Source organism: Canis lupus, chromosome 21 (assembly GCF_003254725.2).
Source record: "Canis lupus dingo isolate Sandy chromosome 21, ASM325472v2, whole genome shotgun sequence".
NCBI classification, from domain to species: Eukaryota; Metazoa; Chordata; class Mammalia; order Carnivora; family Canidae; genus Canis; species Canis lupus.
In genome coordinates, this window is record NC_064263.1 from 40,282,749 (window position 1) to 40,301,953 (window position 19,205).

The window sequence follows — 19,205 nt, forward strand, 5'->3', positions numbered from 1 at the left end:
ATCCCAGGACTCCAGGATCATGCCCTGGGCTGAAGGCAGATGCTCAAAATGCTGAGCCACCCAGGCGTCCCTATGTTGACAAACTTATGCAAACATCCTAACAGACCTTCAAAAGTTAAGTTTATGTGTGAACAAACTTTGTGTGCAATATTTTAATGAGATAAATTCACTACCCAAGCACAGCCAAACAATCGAGTCCATTTAGAAATGTGTGTGTTTAAGATTTTATTTATTTATTTATTTATTTATTTATTTATTTATTTATTTGAGAGAGTACGCATGGGAGGGAGGAGCAGAGGAGAGGGAGGGAAAAGAATGTTTAACAGACTCCATGCTGAGCACAGAGTCCAACCAGGGCTCAGTCTCATGACCCCAAGACCATGACTCAAGGTAAAACCAAGAGTCAAATAAATGCTTAATGGACTGAGCCATGTAGGCACCATTTGGAGGTGTTTTGACTTACTACATAAAAATATTTAATTTGGGGGAGACCTGGCTGGCTCAGTGGTTAAGCGTGCGCCTTTGACTCAGGGCATGATCCTGGGGTCCTGGGATTGAATAAATAAAATCTTTTAAAAATTTTTAATTGAAATTAGTTAAAATTGGAATATCCTCAATCCAAAATTAAGTGAATGAGAATACTGTACATACATTTTATGAATTGTAATGGAGTTCAATGACCATGGCATACAAAAAGACCTTGTCAGAAAAATTACTGAAAATTTAGGGCAACCAACTCCTTTATGAACTTCTTTCTTTTAAAAAAATATATTTTATTTATTTATTCATGAGAGACACACAGAGAGAGAGAGAGAGAGAGGCAGAGACACAGGCTGAGGGAGGAGCAGGCTCCATGCAGGGAGCCCGACGTGGGACTCGATCCTGGGTCTCCAGGATCATACCCTGGGCAGAAGGCAGCGCTAAACCGCTGAGCCACCCAGGCTGCCCAATGAACTTCTTTCTTTTAAAATGTGTAAGAGCCCTTTCTCCTAGAATGTGGTATGCACATTTAACGGGAAAAACAAACAAACAAAATAAGCCCTGAGTGCTAGAAAATCACAACTAAAAATAACACAGCTTGTGGGAAAAACAGAATGAAGGCAAACTATTCAAAATCAGTTTAACTTTGTAATCAAAGCCTTAACTAAAATAACAAGTCCTTATAAAAATGTGTGCAGTTAAATCTCCACTTGAATTTGCACCTAGCATTTATGGTCTTTGATCCTTTAAAGCCTTAAGCCCTGAACTCCTGCTTTCTCGTTTGTGATATGGATTCTTGAGGGCATTGCTTCAGTCAAGACCAATTTCAGTGAAGTTAAAAATAAAATTTAGGATGTAGACATCCTCATGAAAGTTCTTATGCAAAGAGAAAGGTCTTCATAGCTTCTTTTTCTGTACTTACTGCTTCACCAGAGTATGGTGGAATACAGAACCATTCAGAAGCCAACACTTCTACAGGAGTTTCAATGTTTCCCTTCATATTTTCTCATATTACTAAAGCTTTCTCTTAATCATAAGAAAGTTTGTTCTTATGTTTTCAAATGTTAACATGCTGGAAAGATTGGGTTTGAACTAAAGCCACCTCCCCACTTTACTAACATCAAGCCGATATTTACCAATAAGTTAGTATGAGACAAGTAAGCATTGTAGCAAATAAACCATACAACCCTGAAAATGGGATTTGAAATTTCCATAAATCTTCTGGTCTGATAGATCAAGTTTGCCATAATCTAATTCAATCGTATTTCCCAGAACTTCCCAAATGATTTCTATGTTCCAATTAGCTTGAATCATATCCTGTTCCTATAAAACACAAACGGAACTATCCTGCCTCTCAATCTTTCTGTTTTAGTCTTCAATGCCTTCCTCCTAACCTGCCCTCACAATCCAAGTCAAAATCTATTATCTTTTTAAGGCCCAACAAAATGCTACTTCATCTACAGTGCCCTTTATGATTACTCAACATGAAACAATTCTCCCTTCCTACCACTTCAAAGTACTTAGTCTGAACCAAACATCATATCATCACATCCTATTTTATATTTGCCCATAATGTGAAAGCACTTTGAAGATAAAAATCTAAATTTATTGAATGCTATAACCTTGTAGGACTTTATATCCAGTTCAGAAGGCACTGAACCATTGGTTCAATTTGGGAAAGGGAAAATAGAGAGCTATTGTTTAATTAGTTTCAGTTTTATAGGATGAAAAGAGTTTTGGGGATGGATGGTTGTACAAGAATGTGAGTGTATTTAATACCACTGAACTGTACACTTAAAAATGGTTAAGATGATAAATTTGGTTATGTGTATTTTACCACAAAAAAAATCTAGCAATTACTGAGCATTTATTACATGTCAAGTCTTTCTATAAAAAATTTACAAGTATGTATGTTTTATTTATTTCTCACAAAGCTCTAGTAGGTGGGCAATACTATAATCCCCATTTTACAGATTTAAAAATGAGGCACAAAAAAGTTAATTAACTAATACAAGGTCATACAGCTAATATAATCAGAGTTATGATTTCAAACCAGGCAGCCTAGCTTCAGAATCACATGCTTAATCACTCTGTCATTCTACCTCTCCAAAAATTCTCCCTAAAAAACCCTTAAGAAACACAATTAAAAAAAGGAACATTATGACCTTTTGCAGGAGCAATGCTATAGAAAATCTGTATTTTGCTTGACCCAATAATCATCTTTGCTCCTTTAATTCTTTTTCATGTTTTACTTATTAACATATTTTAAATCTCCTTAGTGGCATTTATAATTTTTTAACCAAAAAAAAAAAAAAAACCTGTATTATTTAGAGTGCCTTTCATGAATTAGGTCTTTCTTTCTTTCTTTCTTTCTTTCTTTCTTTCTTTCTTTCTTTCTTTCTTTTTTTGAATTAGGTCTTTCAAGAAGGTTACAAATTTCAACGGACAGTGACAGAAACAGACTATAATTAACTCTCTAGTCATACATCAAGATAAAAACAACACCTGAAAAGTTAATTCAAAATGTTCTGTTTTTACTTTGTCTATTACATCAACATCAAATTTTTTTTTTGTTTTTCTCCATTCTTTCTGGAACAAAAATTATTCTTACATTTTACACCTATTCCCTCAACTCTTGTCCCTAATCCCTCCCCTAAACTCCATTCAAACAACCTAGCCATCAAATCATCTCTTTTCTCCATGGGTCTCGCACAAACTTTTATGTAGCATTCAAGGATTTTTATTTTGTACTGCAGTTATATTCACACACATTGTCTCTCCTTTCTAAACCAAGTTCTTTAAGGATTAGGTCTGTGAATGATTAGTCTGTAACCCAAACACTGCATTCTCAAATATAAGAAAACATTGCTAGTGCTATTATCTAATACATAGAACAAAGAAAAGGTCTGTGTGTGGGAAGATAAGGAGTTCTCTAGTAAAATATGCTAGGTTTGTAAATTCGTATAGTTGTTTGGTTACCATCTAGAAGTATTCTATTCCAGAGCTAAAGGCATAGATTAGAGGATCATTTAATTCCTGCAATTTTCTACTGGGAAATTTCTCTCTGCTAACGGCTGTAGGCATCCATCCAGATCAATGAGAGAACAATATCCATATATACATATGTAAAGCAATTTACTATAAAACATTGGTTACTGTAGGGATGCCTGGGTGGCTCAGTGGTTGAGAATCTGCCTTTGGCTCAAGGAGTGATCCCTGGAGTCCTGGGGATCAAGTCCCACATGAGGCTCCCTGCAGGGAGCCTGTCTCTCCCTCTGCCTACATCTCTGCCTCTCTCTGTCTCTCATGAATAAATTAATAAAAATCTTAAAAAAAAAAAAAAAAAAGACTGGTTTCTGTGATTACAGAGGCTGACAGGTATCAAGATCTACAATTGGCAAGCTGGAGACCCCATAGACAATGGTATAGTTCCCATCTTAGTCCAGGAGGCTCAAGACCCAGGAAGAGCTGATGTTTCAGTTGGAGTCCAAAGGCAGGAAAAAACCTATGTTCCAGCTCAAACACAGTCAGGCTGGAGGAATTTCACCTCATTAGCAGTAGGGTCAGCTGCTTTGTTCTATTCAGGCCTTTAACTGGTTGGATGAGGTCCACCCACATTAGGGTGGGCAATCTGCCTTTACTCAGTCTATTGATTCAAATATTAATCTCATCCAGAAACACTCTTATAGACAAACATAGATCAATGTTTGACCAAATGTCTGGCCACCCCATGGCCCAATCAAATGGACACATAAAATTAACCATCGGGATCCCCGGGTGGCACAGCGGTTTAGCACCTGCCTTTGGCCCAGGGCACGATCCTGGAGACCCAGGATCAAATCCCATGTCGGGCTCCCGGTGCATGGAGCCTGCTTCTCCCTCTGCCTCTCTCTCTCTCACTGTGTGCCTATCATAAATAAATAAAAATTAAAAAAAAAAATTAACCATCACAGCATCTCAACCACAGAGAATCAAGGAGTCCCAACAATCCAAGAGCACAGATCAGTAGCTTTCAAACTATCTTGGAGCCATAAAATTAAGCACCGACCAAGAGAGTATAGGTAAGAGATATTAAAGACAACTAGAGCAAAACCTTGGAGAACTACCTATGTTTATAAGCTAGACAAAGGAAAAGGAGTCAAAGATTATAGGAGGAAAACTAGGAAGTAGACTTAACAAGGGCAAGAGAAGAAAAGTTTCAAGGAAAGGATGTAGTCATCTGTTGCAAATGAAGCAAAAGTGCTGGACAGTGAATATGGTCATTAGATTGGCAATTAATATTCATATTACCAGAAATGAGTTTCTGCAACACGATGAAAACAAGAGAGGATGATGAGAGACTGGGAAAGGTAGTAACTATAAATTCTTTAAAGAGTAATGGTAGGGGGCACCTGGGCTCAGTCGCTTAAACATCTGCCTTTGCTCAGATCATGGTCCCAGGACCATGGGATTGAGCCTGATATTGGGCTCCCCGCCCAGTGGGGAGTATGCTTCTCCCTCTCCCTTTATTGGCTCCCTCCCACTGCTTGTGCTCTCTTTCTCTCTCTCTGTCAAATAAATAAATAAAATCTTAAAAAAAAATAATGGTAGAAAGTACTCTGGGGAGATAGCAACAAGAAAAGAGGTGACAGAGTTAAGTTTCAGAAAAAGGAAGGAATAGCTCTTCCATCAAAACCCGAAAGAAGCAAATCTGAGGTGGACAAGTGCATACAAAAAGTGGTCTTAATCTCAGTATGAAAAAAAGGTGGGAAAGTCATCTATCAGAGGAGGTGGAAAGGGTGGATTAAGCAAAGTGATGAAAGTGTGAAATAATGCACAAAACTCTATCAGTACATACGTTGTAAAGCAGCTTTAAGAATATGGGACAGCTTTACACCTACACCAATGCAAGATTCATGCCATATTGTCCCAGAAATTAGACTGAACACAACACCAAGTTTTCAATAAATGTACTTTAAGTGTTAAGATATATACACACACGGACACACACACACACGTATATATCAGTTACTACTTGGAGCAAAGTTAATCACTTCCTTATTTGATTTTTTAAACAGTTTTACAAAGAGACTTCAGTAAGCTATTCAAATAGTGTATTATGTTTAGCTAGACAATGAAAATCATTTTGTTTAAGATTCCCTCTTGTTTAGGGGTGCCTGGATGGCTCAGTCAGTTGAGCATCTGATTCTTGATTTTGGGTTAGGTCATGATCTCAAGCCCCAAGACATGCTCCAAGCTCAGCATGGAGTCTTTTTGGGATTTTCCTCTTCTTCTGCCCCTCCCCCCTCAATAAATAAAATCTTAAAAAAAAAAAAAAGCCACCCAATTCCCTCATTTAAAATTAATGATAGACATTCTGACAATGGGGGATATAATGTTAATACAGCTAACTTTTAGAAAGAACGATTACCCACAGAACTTTGTAAAACCAACTCTATGAATATAATTTGATTCATTACTAAAATCTATGCAACCTGCTCAAAGTAACTCAACTTATAGCTATTAATTAAAAGTCTGATTTAAACTTAAGTTGCCATTAAGAGAGTTTTAAGTTCTATGCTTCCTTTTCCTGGTATTGGTTCCAAAAATTTGAACTAAAGCTTTTAGATTATTATTAACAAAAGACACTAGGAAACAGGAAGTAAGTTTGCTGAGTGAGAAGAAAAACACTCTTTTGAGATTTTACCACAAAGCATAAAATTCCTACAGGAAATGAATACTTAAGCATGTAATTATAAATAGGCACTGCAATCTTATTTCCCAACAAAAAATATGACTCTCAGGGAAAAGTTTTTAAATAAGGATGAATGGTGTGTGAAAAATTAAAAGCTCCATGCCTATTTGTACCACAGACCATTTTATACCAAAGTAAGCCTATTATTAGTGCTGTGTTTATCTGCCCCTTTTTGGCCTAAATCAAATCAAATTTTCATGTACACAAACAAAATGATGAAATCTTAGTATTAATAAATAGGCTTAGAACTTTCTTTTGAACAAAAAATCCTTACTCGTAACAAGTGCACACCAAACCTCTGATCAAAGACTTCAAATAACAGTGCACTAAATTGAGAACCTGACAGGAATCATCATTATTAAACAACTATTTGTAAGTTCCACTGTCAATTTAAATATTGACAAGTTAAATCTATAATATCTGCCTCCTTGAATTTTCTTCCTCTTTGGTTCCTGTTCTACTTTCTGGAACATATTTTAAAATTAAGTTACTAAATTGAATTTCTCAATTCACATTGAAAAATATAAACAGGGGGCAGCCTGGGTGCCTCAGCGGTTTAGCGCCTGCCTTCAGCCCAGGGCCTGATCCTGGAGACCTGGGATCCAGTCCCATGTCAGGCTCCATGCAGGGAGCCTGCTCCTCCCCTCTGCCTGTGTCTCTGCCTCTCTCTCTCTCTCTCTCTCAATAATAAATAAATAAAATCTTAAAAAAAAAAAAAAGAAAAATATAAACAGGTTTTGCCTAATTTTAACCTTTCTATAAAACCTTTCTTTTTTTCTTTTTTCTTTTTTTTTAATTAATTTTTTTAATTATTTTATTTTTATGATAGGCACACAGTGAGAGAGAGAGGCAGAGACACAGGCAGAGGGAGAAGCAGGCTCCATGCACCGGGAGCCTGACGTGGGATTCGATCCTGGGTCTCCAGGATCGCGCCCTGGGCCAAAGGCAGGCGCTAAACCGCTGCGCCACCCAGGGATCCCTTTTTTCTTGTTTTTAAAGATTTTATTCATGAGAGATGCAGAGATAGAGAGGCGGAGACATAGGCAGAGGGAGAAGCAGGCTCCCTGTGGGGAGCCCAATGCAGTACTGGTACTCCAGGACAATGCCCTGAGCTGAAGGCAGGAGCTCAACCACTAAGCCACCCAGGTGTCCCTCTATAAAACCTTTCTTTAAAACTATCAGCACCTTCTACCACTTGTCTCTTATAATCCAGCACAAAATGGTACTTACTGTAGCACAAAGGTAACATACTTAGTATGTTGTGAAATTCAACACATCACTATTTTATTTTTTACAAGAATACCATGATTTTCAGTTTTCTACTCCCGGAATTGGTTTGAGAAACTATGTCCAAAATTTGAAACTTTAAAACAAAAAAAAAAGTTCACTTCTTCTTACATGGAAACTTTCCAAACTTTAAATATTACTCCTGAAAGGGATCCCAGAAATTATCCAGTCTGATAAGGGATGGAAGCAGAAAAATGTTCACCTTTAGCCCAGAAAGCTGACCTATATAGCCTGCACAGTTTCGATAAGGATCAAATATGTGCTCGTTGTTACATTCTTAAAGGGTCTCATGACTGCCCATAAATCTCACCCATAACTAGTATCAAACCAAATGATAAGCACTTGAGAAATCTTGTCAAAGTAGTTTTATGAGTAGAAATTCACACATCTGATTCTAACACTCCCTGCACATCCCCTCCTCCTTGAGCACTAAGCATATAATCATCAGGTTCACACCACAAAAAGTGCAGCTTTTCCTACCCATGGGTCCTGTCCTCACACCAATTAAATAAACTAAGTTACATCATGAAACATCTCATGAATTCTTTGCTATGTACAAGGATCTTCCAACATTTTGGTGGCCTGTACAAGGACAACAGAGTAAATCCAAGAGCATGAGTGTGACCTGGGAAGTCTTCACCTCCAGTCTTTATTTCTTACCTGTTCTTTTTCAGAAATGTCCTGAAGAGTATGAGCCTTCAGAACGTGTCTTGCCGAAGTGTTCAGGGGAGAATCTCTTGCCTGTGGCTACACTAATGGGAAAGGACAAACTCCTGCCACTCAGCTAGACACCAGTATATTGGCTGCCATTGGGCTCAAATATCAGGCTCTCTCTGTTTTATCTGTTCTTTTAATACTTATATTCTTCTTAGGCATGGGACAGTCATACCATTAAAACAGCTGCTCATCTCAAGACTGCCATGTAAAGAATCCTCATAAATAACTTGCTGCAATCTCCCAATAAGCGTAAAATCCAAGATAGGTCTGACTGTTCTTCTAGAAAGGGATCAGTCAGAGGTTTTACCCAGTTTGGTTACCCATCCAATGGGGACCACTCCCTTGGGAATGGATCATGGATAAAGTTCACAAGAAAGTTTCCTGGATTAAATAGGAGTTCCATACTTTCATTTTCTCACATCACACATTTGTCCTTCCTCGTGGGCTGTTTGGTGTTCTCGGAGCTGCCTTCAGATTGAAAGCTTCTAGGTTAGATATAGGACACATACTGCGATATAAAATAGCTGCTCTTTCTTAACAAATGCCAGGACCCCTATCCTATCTGTTGATACTAGACCTAGAGGCTAACAAAGGGTATTATTACTGGTTGCCAAATACATCAATTCCCTCAAAATGGAAAGAGGCAGCCCCAATCTCTGTAGCACTTCAGTCCATTCAGCATCACCTACTGTACCCTAGGATGCAGCAGGGAAGAGAAGGGAGGTCCGACAACCCTTCTCAAGTGACACAAAGGTGTCAAGAGTGGTTGAGAATGAGGGACACTTCCTGCCTTTGGCAATATTCCTGATGGGATGCAATTCGGAAGCCAAGGGAGATTTTGGTAATGCACTTCTAGTTAGTTAATATACTTTCTTCATTTCATAGGAATTAACTATGGGATCAACTTCTTTAATCCCAAAGGATTCCCCTTTGGGCTGTCTCCTAGCACACTGGAGTCAATATGGACAAAAGGATTTAAAGAAGCACCTCATCTTCTTCTGAAATAATACCTGGCCTCAATATTCTCTGGAGGATAATATTCTCTGGAGGATGATGAAAAATCGCCCATAAACAGGCCCTTAATCTTCAATACTATTTATCAATTAGACCTTTTTTGCGGGCATCATGGAAAATGGACCAAAGAGCCCTACATCCAGTTCTTTATGGCACTGAGTCAGGATATTAATCTAAGAGAGACCTGTAGCATATGTCTGGTAAGATTCCAGGCACACTACCCACCCACCCCCCAACCCCACCCTGCCCGCCAACCCATAGGTGTTTAAACAACCTATGATTGTTTAAATAGACAACTCCAATAGAAGAAACCAGCTGAGTCAGACAAATCAATCAGCAGAAGAAAAAAATCAAAATAAGCGCACAAGGGAGCCCAGGTCCCTTAGTAACACCCTATCCATATGAATTTTTGGAGCCTTCTGCTCTTGATCTCGAAGGACATACTAAAAATGGAACATCATACCTATCATACCATATCTATCATACCATATCTATCATTTAGACTAGAGCGGGTTTATATCCACTTCAGGAAGTAGCAAATGGGGAAATGGGCACAATTAAAGTCCCTGCCCCATTTTCCATGTCAGATCTGGCTCAAATAAAGCAACTAGGATGATACTCAGAGGATCCATCCAAGTTTGTAGATGGATTTCACCAGGTGTCTCTGATGTGTGATTTAACTGGGCAAGATACCTGTATTATTCTAATATACTGTTGTACTCCAGAAGAAAAGGCTCAAATTTGGGCCAGGGCACAAGAATTTGCAGATGAGTTGGCAACTAGGGATAGAAATCATTATTCAGTAGGAGGAGACGCTGTTCTTAATGCCACGCCTCACTGGAACCACCAATAGGACAGACCTGACAGAGAAAGATTAGACCATATGACCATATGTGTTTATTGAAGGCAATGAAAAGAAGATTTTCAAAATCTGTCAATTTTGGAAAAATTAAGGAAGTAACTCAGGCAAATGAGAAAAACCCAGCCTTATTTCATGGGTGTTTAATAGAAACAACTTATAAATATACAATTTAGACCCAACCACATCAGAGGGATGGCTATCTTAAAAACAAATTTTATGGGGCAGCCAGCACCAGACATTCACCTCAAGTTGGCAAAAATGGCCCTAGGCACTCAAACTTCAACCCAGTGGAGCAACAACTTGAAGAGAGGGTAGTTGTTGCATGACAGACCCTCAGGCTGGTCCAGCTCTTCTGAATGTCAAGATGGCCAAGCCTAAGTTACCCTAGATGTGGGAGGAAAGTTCATTTATTTTCTTATTAGCACAACAACCATGAACTCTGTCTTTGTTTAGCACTCCTGTCCAACCTGTCTTTCTAAACATAAAATTATTGGAACAGAAGGAGATCCTAAATTATCTTTTCCTTTACCCTGTAAATATAGAGACCAACTAATTACCCATTGCTTTCTGGTTCTCCCTTCCTGTTCCACTCCCCTACTGGAAAGGGACCTCATGTTTAAGTTGGGAAGCCAGACAAGAGGATGGTTTCCTCTCTAAGGGTTGAGAAAAACTAGAAATCTATCCCCGAACATTTGGGTATAATAAGTAGAACCACAAGTTTGGAACTCTTCTATCCCAGAGAAGGTAATATGAGCCTATCCCATCAAAATAGCTCTAAGGGATCTTGTTATTATTTCACACAAAAAACAATATCCTCTTGGGGTGCCTGGGTGGCTCAGTTTGTTAAGCGTCTGCCTTTAGCTCAGGGCGTGATCCTGGAGACCTGGGATGGAGTCCCACGTCAGGCTCCCTGCAGGGAGCATGCTTCTCCCTCTGCCTGTGTCTCTGCTCCCCACCGCCCGTGTGTGTGTATGTGTGTGTGTCTCAAATAAATAAATAATAAATAAATAAATAACCTTGCCCATCCCCTTATAGCATTCCCATTTTGCCTGTTAACAAGCCTAATGGAGAAGAGTATCTGGCTGGTTCAGACAGTGGAGTGTGAGACTCTTGGTCTTGGAGTTTTAAAGTATGAGCCCCATGTTGGGTAAAGAGATTACTTAAAAATAAAATCTTAAAAAAAGAAGAAGCCTAATGGAGAGTACAGAATGGTACAAGATCTTAGACTAATAAATGAAGCTATTGTCCCCATTTACCCTACAGTGCCAGATCCTTATACTGTACCAACTCAAATTCTAGGCAATACAGAACGGTTTACAGTGCTTGGTTTAAAGGAGGCCTTCTTTTGTATTCCCGTAGATGAAGAGGCCTAGGCTCTACTTACCTTTGAATGGACTTCATGAGGAGAACATCAAGTACGCCAGCTTATGTGAACAGTCCTATCATGCCAGTTTACGTGGACAGTCCTACCACAGGGATTGAGATAGTTTCCATTTGTTTGGCAATATACTGGGTAGAACTTAGAGACAGACCTTACGTTGCCTCAGTGAACAATAGTACAATATGTGATTGGTAGTCCCACAAAAGAGGCCTCAGAGTATAATTCTACTGTTGTACTACACTTTCTTGGAGAGAGAGATAACAAAGATCATCTAAAAAGGCTCAAATTTCAGGGCACCTGACTACTTCAGTCAGTTGAGTTGAGTGTCTGACTCTTGATCTTAGCATTGTGAGTTCAAGCCCAGCATTGGGCTACAAGTCCCACAAACAAAAAGGGTCAACTTTCTAAACAGAAGGTGCAATACTAGGATATAAATTAATGATTAGACATCATTCCCTGACAAGAGAAAAAGAACTTTAATAGAATTGGGACCTCCTGCCACAAAAAAAATGAACTCTGAATCTTTTAAGGAATGGCTAGATTTTGATACCTATGGATTCCAGGGTTTAGAATCTTACCAAACCTCTATATGAGGCCACTGGAAGGACAGATAAAAAGACTTCAAAATAAGATAAAGAAAACAGGGGGCCTTTCAACAACTAAAACAAACTGTCTTCTGCCTGGCTCTAGCTCTATGAAACTTAGAAAAAAACTGTTCCTTGCTGAAAAACAGGCCCAAGCCTTAGGAGTACTAACAGAAAAACTAGGGTATTAATTGAAACCTGTAAGATATTTTTCCAAGCCATTGACAGTGTAGCCCAAGATGGCCAGCATGCCTCTATGAGCAGTAGCAGCTGGTGCACTACTAGCAGAAGAAGCATTTAAACTTTCAATGGGAAAGCCATTGACTCTGACACTCATCAGGTTCAAGCAGTTTTGGAAACTAAAGGACATCAATGGATGACAGGGGGATGACTAAGTAAATATCAAGCTATACTTTAATTTTTAAAAAGATTTTATTTATTTATTCCTGAGAGACATAGAAAGGGGGGGGCAGAGACACAGGCAGAGGGAGAAGCAGGCTCCATCCATGCAGGGGGTCCGACAATCCCGGGACTCCAGGATCACGCCCTGGGGTGAAGACAGGTGCCAAACCGCTGAGCCACCCAGGGATCCCCAAGCTTTTAGACTTTTAAACTCTCCTGATATTGTTCTCAAAATGTGTCAAACCCTAAATCCAGCATCCTTCATGCATGGACCAGACCATGCTACTATTATGTCTGAATGACAGTAATAAATAGAACAAATCTATTCCAGGCATCCAGATCTAAAACAACAAGCTGTAGTAATGCTCGTGATAGTTGGTTTACATACAGTAGTTTTATAGAACAAAGACAAAAAAAGGCTGGAAACGGAACTGTTAGTTTAACACAAACTATTGAGGCTATTACCAATCAATACTTCAGCTCAAAGACTCTTGGGTGGCTTAGTCGGTTAAGCCTCTACCTTCAGCTCAGGTCATAACCCCAGGATCCTGGGATCAAGTCCCACATTGGGCTCTCTGCTCAGCAGGGAGTCTGCTTCTCCCTCTACCCCTCCCCTCCCCCCTTGCTCGTGCTCTCTGTCTCACGCACTCTCTCTCAATAAATTAAATAAAACCTTAAAAAAAAAAAACTTAGCTCAAAAGGCAGAATTGATAGCTCTCACTGGAGTTCTTCAGGTAGCTAAAGGCCTAAGAGTCAATATATATACAGATTCAAAATACGCCATGCTGGAAGGAGAGGGGATTATTAACTAGTCATAATTGCCCTATGAAATATGGACTCAAAATTGTAACTCCATAAAAGGCAGTTCATCCTAAAGAAGTTGCTGTAGTACTATTTAGAGGACAGCAAAAGGGAAAAAAATTTAGAATCTAAAGGAAATAATTTAGCCAATCAGACAAACTGGCAGCTCAAACTAAACTAGTTATGAGTCCTATATCAGTCTCTAATCCCTTAAGCACTGTTGTTACCACTTATACTATAGAAGAGAATGGAGCATTTGAAGAAGGATAAACTAAAACTGCCGAGGGATGGGATAAGAATGATAAAGGAGGGGTGCCTGGGTGGCTCAGTAGTTGAGCGTCTGCCTTTGACTCGGGTCGTGATCCTGGGGTCCTGGGATCAAGTCCCACATCGGGCTCCTTGCAGGGAGCCTGTCTCTCCTCCCTCTTCCTGTATCTCTGCCTCCCTCTCTCTGTGTGTCTCTCATGAATAAATAAATAAAATCTTAAAAAAAAAAAAAAGAATGATAAAGGAAAAATCTTCATCAAGGAAAACAATGGAAATTGGCAACAGGCCTGCACCAGGCTATTCATAAGGGAAAAGAAGCTCTATGGAATTTCACCTAACCCTTGCTTGATGGGAATAGGATTAAGAGACATCTTACAAAAGGTATACAAATCTTGTGCAGTATGTGCCCAAGTTAACCCAGAGGTGCACTATAGCCATCGCTACCCTTTAACACCTGTCCAAAGACATGGAGCATATATATCCCAGGGAAGGTTGGCAAACTGATTTCACACAAGTGTCACTTTGTAAGGGATATAAATAGTTATTAGTCTATATAGATGCTGTTACTGGATAATCGGAAGCCTTCCCATGTAAGGCAGAAAGGCTACTGAAGTAACAAAGACTGTTTTTAAGAGAAATCAGCCCAAGCCCTTAAAATTAAATATGTTTTACATACCGCCTAGCATCTTTAATCATCAGGCAAAATTGAAAAGGCTAACTATAATTTAAAAAGACACTTCACTAAGATGAGCATAGAATGGCAAGAAAACTGGATTAACTCTTTTACCAACAGGTCTTTTAAGAATAAGAACCATCCCATGGGAAAATTGGGGTTAAGCCCTTTTGCATTAATATATGATAGATTTTTCCTTACCATGGACTTATCCTTGGACCCAGATTATAACAAAGTGTTCTACTTTTCTTTCTTTTCTTTCCCTTCCTTTTCTTTTATTTAAAGATTTATTCATGAGGCACAGAGAGAGAGGTAGAGACACAGGCAGAGGAAGAAGCGGGCTTCCCACAGGGAGCCTGATGTGGGACTTGATCCCCGGACCCAGGAATCATGACCCGAGCCAAAGAGAGACAGACGCTCAACCAGTGAACCACCCAGGTACCCCAAAGTATTACACTTTTCATCAGAAGCTGGATTAATCCATAAAACTCTCAATGAGTTTTATGGATTAATCCATAACTCCACTGCCAAAACCAGATCCTAATGAAACTCAAAATTCTTTGCAAGTAAACCCTGGAAAACTAGTCTATTTAGAAGACTGGAAAGCAAACAACTCTGGAGAACTAATTCCTAAATAGAAAGGACCTTACAGGGTTATATTAAGCACTCCCAAATTGGTAAAAATTAGAAGGCCACTCAACATAGACTCATATTTCTAGAATTAAACCTACACCCCCTTTAACACAGGATGACGACAAACTGTACAACATGCCCTCATATTCCAATGAACCAACAGAAGATCTCAAATTTCTCTTCAAACAATGAGATAGGAAAAAATGAAGGCCCTTTTTTTTCACTTTTACTTGCCATCTACCCACCATACCTAAATGGTAACTTTATATTTTTTTATTATAAAGATCTTATTTATTTAAGAGAGAGAGCACAAGCTAGAGGGGGTCAAGGGTGGGGCTTCCTGCAGGGAGCCCAACGCTAGGCTTGATCCCAGGACCCTGATGTCATGGCCTGAGCTAAAGGCAGACACTTAACTAAGTCACCCAAGGCACCTTTGATATAATTTTTTTTTTATGAGTACATTACACTGAGCTACAAAACCAATCTTTCTGTTGGCTTTGTGGCTTACTACCCACATCAAGCACACAAGGCCTCCCTTGCTGGTTTTCTCCATTACAAGGTACAGACTGGCATTATTTACATCAATACATAGCTGATATGATAACATCACCCCAATACCAGCACATATAGGGATATTTCTGTTACTAAAAAGAATGTTTCAGGGCACCTGGCTGGCTCAGTTGGAAGAGCATGCAACTCTTGATCTCAGAGTTCTGAATTCAAGCCCCACACTGAGTGTAGAGATTACTTAAATAAATAAAACTTTAAAGAATGGTTCCCCCTAGAAGCCTGTGACCATACCATTATGTTATAGGCAATCAATTGGTTTGTTTTTGACTAGACAAGGTGACCTGATATCAGATGGCTAGCACCTAATGGAACACAATGGTTAGGTGGGCCCAATTTATGGTCATGGCTTCCACCAGGCTGGAGAGAAAGATGTACTATAGATTATGCCTAGATGCACAGCTGTAGCGCTAAGACTATCACAAGTCCAGCTAGTCTTCCATATTTAAAACAACCATGGACAAGATCCATGTTCCATGGATATTACCATCTGACTTGATTTTTCTTCCATCAGTAGGGCAAAAAATGTTATATGGCACATGGAGGCCCTTGATAAATACACAATTAACGCCTTAAGTGACTCTCAAAATATTACATCATTAAACACTGAAATGACATGAATGTTAAAGCAGCCCTACAAAACAGAACAGCTTCAGTTGTCTTAGCAGCACAAGAAGGAACATGTACCATTGTTAAGGCAAAATGCTGTGTCTACACCCCAAATCATAACAAAAATATAACAGGATTACTTACTGATATGAATAATCAAATTGTGCTCTTAAAGACTCTATACTTCACTTAATGATTGGTTACATTCCTGGTCAGGAGGTGGACTGTGGTCTGTGCTAAAGTGTCATCGTCTCCTTTTTTTTTTTTTTTTTTTTAAGATTTTCCTTATTTGAGAGAGAGTGATAGCAGGTAGGAGGGTGAGGGACAAGTAGTCTCTGTGTTGATTGCAGAGTTCAATGTGGAGTTCGCTCTCAGGACCCCCAAAAACATGACCTGAGCTGAAATCAAGAGTCAGACACTTAACCAATTGAGCCACCCAGGTGTCCCTAAAGGGTCTTCTCATTGCTCTTATTTTTATTCTAATAATCCTAATGTGTTGTCTCTTGCTTTGTTCTCTCCTATCTTCAAGACACACACAAGCAGTTCCTGACTCCTTCACCAAGTAGACAGATGGTCCTTACTACTGGAAACAAATTCACCTCAATGTTCAGCAATGGCCTTCCATAACAGTTACTTGTACCAACACATAGTTACCAGTTTCAGTCCACAGGTAAGGATATCTCTATGCCCCCTGTCAGTGTGAAGAAGTTACAGAAGATATGCCCTTTGCCCTTCAACAATCTTGAAGATTTAAAGACCAAAAATTGGTAAAGAGAAAATGACGATGAATAAAAGCAAAAAATGTTCACCTTTAGCCCAGAAGGCTAGGAGTCTGCATAAATTCAATAAGGATCAAATATGTGCTAATTGCTACATTCTTAAAAGTCTCATGACTGCCTATAAATCTCACCTATAATTAATATAAAACTGAATGATAAGCACCAGAGAAATCTTGCAAAGTAGTTTTATGAGAAATTTAAAGGCATTCATGATCTAATACCCCTGCACATCTCCTCCCCCTTGAACATTAAGCATATAACCAGCAGTTTCATTAACAAGAAGTTAAGCTCTTTTTGCCTGTGGGTCCTGTCCCCGTGCTAATTAAATAAAGTTAATAAATTAAAGTTGCACTGTAAAACATCAGGAATTCTTTCTTGACTGTTAAACTCAATGATCCCACAACATAACCATCTTTGTTTCATAAAGAAACTCAGATCCAGGGAGGGACTTATTTCCAATAATAGTCTCTTAAAAAAAAATTCTCTTCAGGCAAAACATTTCTAATCTTTTCAACAGTTTCTTAAATGACATAGCTTCTAGATCCTGAAAACTATGTAGTCATCTCATCAAGACACACACTAGTTTGCCAGTGACCCCTCTTAGAATGTGGTGCTCAGACGCACCTGGGTGGCTCAGATAGTTAAGTGTCTGCCCTCAGCTAAGGTCATGATCTCCGGGTCCTGGGATCGAGCCCCCATGTTCGCTCCCAGCTCAGCGAAGAGTCTGCTTCTCCCTATCCCTCTGCCTCTCCCCCTGCTCATGTTCCCGGGCTCGCTCTCTCTGTATCTCTGCCTCAAAAGAATAAATAAAACCTTTAAAAAAGAATGTGGTGCTCAGACAAAATTATTAGATGGGATTTTAATAGAGCAGAGTATAATGGAATGATTAACCACTGCATTCCTCAGCCAGGCTGCAGTTGGACTCTTTTAAGACTGGGCAGGTAGCCTAAGCCACCTAAATTCAGAAATTGTGCCATTTAGTACAGCTGTTGATGTAATCAAGCTCCAATCTGTCCAATCAGCTGACGCAGTCATGTTATTCTTGCTTACCTAGCTTTGCATACTCATGTTTCTCATAAACAATTTGCTTACTCTTTAATCCTTGTCCCCCCCATATTTAAACTTTTTTTTTAAAGATTTTATTTATTTATTCATGAGAGACAGAGAGAGAGAGAGAGAGAGAGAGAGAGAGGCAGAGACACAGGCAGAGGGAGAAGCAGGCTCCATGCAGGGAGCCTGACGTGGGACTCAATCCCAGGTCTCCAGGATCACGCCCTGGGCTGAAGGTGGCGCTAAATTGCTGAGCTACCCGGGCTGCCCCTTTTTCTTTTAGCTCCAAACCCAGTATGGAACTCAATGCAGGGCTCAAACTCAAACAGCCCTGAGATCAAGACCTAAGCTTAGATCAAGGGTAAGAAGCTCAACTGACTGAGCCGCCCAGGTGCCCCCACCCCCGCCATACTTAAAAAGCAAAATCTAACATCTAAAACTGATGCCTAGAAGCCTAGTCAATTCCTAGAGTCTGAGCAACTAGCACTTCACTGCAACTTGCATGTGATCAGATTTCCCAGATCTTACGAGGAAAACTTCTATCTTTAGGAAACTACCTATCCTCATTATTCCTGCAAGATATTTTCTGAAAGCACCCCAAATGTGGAAAATATCAAGATGGTACTATGACAAATATTAAAAATAAGGAGGAAAAGATGTATCCAGGGAGACAATGAAAGGTACATGGGTATCATAGCCTTGTCCCCACCAAAGGAAAGGGTAAAGAAAACAGGAGTTGAATTATAAGAGAACAGTCTAGACTGAAGAGGGAAAAAGGGAAAGGAAGCAAGATTTTGTAGCAAAAGCATTAACAATTTAAGTTGCAAAGAAACCATTTCCAGGGTACTTTGTTTTTTATGTTTTGCTATTTGTCATCTTCCCAATTTCATAGGCTCCTGAGGCATGAAGAAACTAAAGTTACCTAATCAACAGGCTCCAAATGCCAGTCCAAAGGAATAGGTTAGCTGCAACAGAATCACTTAGGGAAGGAACTTTTTGAAAAAATCATGATCTTCCCCCTCAAATTCCAAAATCTCACCTCCTCCTCTCACCCACTAACACAAAATCAGGAATAAGTAAGCCTAAACCCCTCTGGAAGGCATTGTGACATACAAATTTAGGAAGCTAACTGACTCATGTTTGACTATCTCCTGTAACAGGGAACTTATTACTTCCAAAATAGCATGTTCTATCAATAAAGGGTGGGGATGTGATTTTAGAGTTACATGGGTCAGAAAAGCAGCTTTTCTTTCTTCTTACAAATAGTCCTATGGCCTTCTTCTTAATCTCTAATGTATTATGGAAATTTTCAGACATACAAAAGAGAGAATAAACACTCACATATCCATCACCAGCTTCAATAAT

The 19,205-nt window shown here is 39.3% G+C and overlaps 1 protein-coding gene across 4 annotated transcripts in view; it reads right to left on the reverse strand.

Moving 5' to 3' along the window:
- The window catches only part of PIK3C2A (phosphatidylinositol-4-phosphate 3-kinase catalytic subunit type 2 alpha), a 174,919-nt gene that overhangs the window by 67,196 nt on the left and 88,518 nt on the right, over window positions 1–19,205 (reverse strand). The window lies entirely within an intron of this gene.